Below are 5,193 nucleotides of genomic sequence, written 5' to 3'. Positions count from 1 at the left end.
GTTAAACTCGTTTCAGAAAGCAGAATTAGCTGTTCCAGAAACTAGACTTTTTTTTCAACCACACTGGCTATAACTTCCATTAAAAAAGAAGATAAAGACGAAATTTACAGACAGACCCACTGAGTGCAACAACCAAAGTGTCCATTATTTTACAGTGAGAGGAATAATACACTCCACTGAAGCCCATGAGAGCAGAATCTGCCAGTGGCTTCCGCTGGCCTAAATCACACTTAAAACATAATATATGGATATCATCCATCCTGTAAAACCATTTATCAGACGACAATACACATGCGTTAACAGACCTCTCAGCCTTAAAGTTTAAGCCCCCTCTCCAATATGCTGGGCTAGGCTGGGCTATTTCTAGGAGCGAGTTTTGAAGGGAATGGCATGAATGATCATCTGGTGGTAAATAGCTGCCAAGCCAGCGCCCAAGAATGGACCGACCCAGAAAATCCAATGGTCATCCCAAACATGAGACTTGTTGTAGATGATGGCAGCTCCCAAGCTTCGGGCAAGGTTGATGCCAGTTCCAGTGATGGGAATTATGGCAAGGTGAACCAGAAAAACTACAAACCCTATTGGAAGTGGTGCTAGCAGAGGAACGTGAGAATCTCGGGTGCTTCATTTGGCATCGGTAGCAGAGAAAACGGTGTAGACCAGAACGAAGGTTCCCACAATCTCAACACCCAAGCCATCTCCCTTGGTGTAGCCATGAGCCACAGAGTTAGCACCTCCATCGTCCGCTTGGTACTCGCCTTCCATGAAGCCCTTCACAACACCAGCGCCAGAGATGGCTCCCAAGCACTGACATATCATGTAGAACACAGCCCGGGGCAGAGACAACTTTCTGGCCAAGAACAGCCCAAAGGTCACTGCTGGGTTAATGTGACGACCTGAAATACCGGTTGTGCAATAGACGAGATAGAAGATCATTCCCCCAAAGGCCCATGCAATCCCCTGAATTCCAACAGATCCAGTGCAAACATTGTCGGCCCTCTTGACACCCATGACCATTAGGATCATGATGTAAAGAAAAAAGAAAGTCGCCATGAACTCTGCAATACCCGCCCTCCAGAAGGACCATGACGCCAACTCCCCGGGTTCGAACAGTGGCGCGGGATCCAGCTCCTTGTAATCCTTTTCCATCGTCTGTGCCACAGTCCCCAGCGGATGCCTCTCGGAATACTTGTTCACCCCGAGCTTAACGTCTGCAACTCCCCGGAACAATACACCGCGGCTGCAATAGCTCGTCCCCGATCGGAGTAGTCTGTCAGGGGATGTCAGGCCCCATTCCCTGTGATCCAAATCTGATTTTTTATTAGGCCGTGGCAGGGAATGTCAGGATTGCCAGGGGAGGGTGGCGGAGAAGGAGGGTGGCGGAACTCCGGGAGGGGGAGTGTGGCGGAGGGCGGAGACATTCCCGGTGGCCGGGGCCAGACGATTTTCCGACCGGTATTGGAAAACGGACCATTCTACCGCCTAGGTAGACTACTCCCTAAATTACACCTAAGCAACGTTATAATTCACCTTTAAAAAATCTACTCACATATATTATTCAAACCAAGTATTTTCTCTAATATCTGGACTTCTCTTGGATATTCCTGAACTGGTTCCCTGATAGACTGTTACTGACTCATTTTCCCTAACTAGCACCAGGCTCCATGGGTAAGCAATCACCTCAGAAAAGATTAATGCTCTAGAATCTCAGTCCACAACATTAGCTCTGTAAGCTCTGTTCTCAACAGAATCATACGCTAGAGGATGAATTATTGAAGATAAGTAGACAACAAACCAAGCTGGTCTATTTACAGGAAGGGTTCACCATGAACCTCCAAACAGAAAGATGTTCTCTCCTGTAACGACTTGGATATAGTGAGTTGGAAGGAAAGGATGTATTAGCATTTCCCAGTTACAGCAGCAGAGTTTGATGAACTAATTCTCGGTTCTATCTTGATGGCGAATGGCTGCTCTGTTCTGGTGTAAATACAAGCAACAAATATATAGGAGGTATCGTTCAGAATCTGTAGGAGGTATTCAGAAGCTGAGATCAATGTTGCGGGGTTGAGCTCCAAGGATTTGCAGTAGAAGTAACCCAATATCGTAACTCCAAATAGAGGCGCAGATCTTTTAAGCACACTCCTGCTTTAGATCATCCAGAGGGTGGTTGGTTTTTCACTTGACGGTGGATTAATGGAAGGATGAGGAGCAAGCACTGGACCTAATCACTGGACAGAACAACAAAATGGACAGAGCAATCTCTTCCCTGGAAAATTGATGGTATCTTTATCAGTAAAAGGAGGTCCAGACAAAAGGCCAATTCATAGAACCTTCAAACAGGAATTCTGCGAAATATCTCCACCAAAGGGCGGTCCAGTTTTTACTATGGACCTACTGTAACAATGAGCAAACTCTCACTGTGTAATAAGAAAGCCCGAGGATAAGTAATATAGGGGAACAAATGAACTCAGTGTAACAAGTACGCGGTAGCTGTTTTGCCGCATTTCAAAACAAGTAACCGTTAAAGTCAAAAAAAAAATATCTGGACTTCTCTTGATAATTGAGTTGAGGAATCATAATTAAATTTCACCAAAACAAGTGTGCCTTTTCACTGCTTTTTTATTCCTAACATTTTTCAACGCTTCTTTTCTATTTTAAGTGTTAAGGGAAATGAATTGATGAATTTTAGCGAGGCCAATTTTCCCATTCCGAGTAGAAATGAATGGCTATCATTGTCGAACAATATTTGTATTATTTTTGAAAAGGAAATTGAACACACTATGATAGTATTTTCATTAAGTACGGTTTTTAATTTTCTTTTATTAACTTTTTACATCTTAGATGAATTTTTTAAAATAACGTTTTCTTTCGAAGTAATAGAAAATATAAAAATCTCAAAACCTCTTATTTTCTTTTATTAACTTTTTACATCTTAGATGAATTTTTTTAAATAACGTTTTTTTTCGAAGTAATAGAAAATATAAAAATCTCAAAACCTCTTATTTTTTATTATGTCACTACGTGATATATAGGGACGGGTTGGAGGTATTAGTTTGTCTGTACATGAGAAATTATTTGGTATTTTTAATGTCGATTTTAGTTTTCTACATATATTTTTTAGCAGATGTAAGTGAACTACTACATGATTGAGGGATGATGATTAGTATTATACAATTCCAATATTGTAATCAGTTCGACTTGCTTGGTTTGTACATGTACTGTAATATAGTTTATGTTGGGTTTGTGAGGGATTTGGTGCATTGATTTCATTGTGATTATCGAGGAGTTATGGTAGTTCTAGATCCATTCTGCATTGAATTCCCCCTTCTAGCTTTTCACCTACTCACTCGATTCAAATTCTATATCAATTGAGAGGAAAACGAGACACCATGAATGTGATCATTGAAGGCACTACAGGAGTTGATTAAGTAAGGTCACTCTAAGGTTCATGTATGGTTATGGTTTCTGATTGTGTTTGTTGCACCAATGGTGTTGTGGTGTTAAAGCCTTATGTGGTGTGAGTGCCGACTAATCCAAACTCGTGACATGCTTATCCATTTGTTAGGGATATTGGGCACACTGGAAGGGATGATGCAACAAACATAACCAATACTCAAATTGTCAGGAAGGAAACTTTCGATGCTCACATATTCAAAGTCGATCTTCTAGTTATTCAATCATGTCCTTTAGAGAATTCATGTTACTTTTGTTTGTAAGGGTGGGATTAGTTTTTAGTTCTTGGGATTTGCCTTTCTTTCTACACAGATCTGAAGAAAGAGGAGGTCAAGATTGAGATGGAATATGGTCGATTTCTACATATCAATGTCAAGTGCAAGAATGAAGAAGAGCATAAGATTGACAAGTGGCGTCATATTGAGCGTTCTCATGGGCAATTTATTCGACATTTTTGTGGAGTACCAAGGAAGGTATGTTTCGACGGTGATTTTGGTATCTTTTCATCAGAACTCAAAAGCCTTTTGCATGAGAAATCTAGATAATGATAAGAATTTATAATGAAACACGAGATATTAATGAAAAGCACTGATAGTCGTCATTTCTATGTGCAGGAGGGAGGAAATACGGGAGGTGGCCATTCCAAAAGTAAAAACAAGGATGAGCTAACTGCTGTCCCTTTGACGGAAGACCGGAAACGAACCAGATCACAACGAATCAATCCAAGAAAGGATGCGGAGATACCAGCACGAAACAAAAAAGGAAAGAAGTAACGCAGTATTAATGATTCCGCGAATCCCTCAGGATCTGAGATCCCGAGGGATCACTATTTTATCTATTTTATGTACCTAGATATCTCTGCCATCTTCCCGATAAATGGGGGTATCATTGTTGGCTTCAGAGAGGATCTTTTTGAGAGTGTAATTTCTTTTAAGGAAGATCAGGACTATGATCTTTATGTTCTGGTGAATACTTGAGTTCCTGTAATTTTATTGCATGCTTTAATACAAACTTGTTCGCTCTTTCATCTTTGAGCCTGGATCTATCTTAAGCGGTGTACCCCTGGAGGCTAAGGGCCCAGCCCTGGAGGACACTTGCTCTTGTATTATTATGCATGGTTTCCATGTGGTTTGTTCATAGACATACTCTGGTAATCTGTTGTGTTTTGAGAATATTTTATTACATGCTCTGTTGTGATTGAGTCATTTCATGTTCTTGAACTTTATATCGATGCTATGTTAGTTTACCAATTCTTCAAGCATTGATTAATCCTACAGGACACTGTTACTTTATTACAGAATTCTTTACGATTGTGTTTTGCATTATAACAAGTCACCTGGAAAGATCTGTTCTACATGAGTATCGAATGTGACTATTCTTTATTATGAGATACAGTCGTATGTGTTTCAACAGAAGCAGATTAGGTATGGTGTGTTTCTAAGTTTCTCTAGTATTGTTCCATCATATGAGATTGAGGGATTGGTGTTTTGATTGGCATGAAATAGAGTTGCAACTTAAAGAACTCAGTTATTACTTATTTCGATTACTATTCTATTCTTGAACTGCTGTTCCATTTACCTGTTGTTCCATTTATTTGTTGTTCTATTTATTTGCTGTTCCATTTATTTGTTGTTCTATTTATTTGTTGTTCTATTTATTTGTTGTTCCATTTATTTGCTGTTCCATTTCTATTTGCTGTTCCATTTCCAGATTGCTAATTTGCTGTTTCTTGAGGACGAA

General features: G+C 40.2%; 1 pseudogene; it reads right to left on the bottom strand.

Annotated features, from left to right (window-relative positions):
- Window positions 1-243: 243 nt before the first annotated feature.
- Window positions 244-2,381, bottom strand: LOC149263619 (aquaporin PIP1-2 pseudogene; annotated as a pseudogene).
- Between the last annotated feature and the right edge of the window lie 2,812 nt (window positions 2,382-5,193).

This window comes from Pinus tabuliformis, chromosome 6 (genome assembly GCF_031772625.1).
Source record: "Pinus tabuliformis cultivar Carrire ecotype Pingquan chromosome 6, CPIR1, whole genome shotgun sequence".
Taxonomy (NCBI): Eukaryota; Viridiplantae; Streptophyta; class Pinopsida; order Pinales; family Pinaceae; genus Pinus; species Pinus tabuliformis.
Note: the sequence above shows the minus strand (reverse complement) of the source record. Positions and strands in the feature narration are given on the sequence as shown.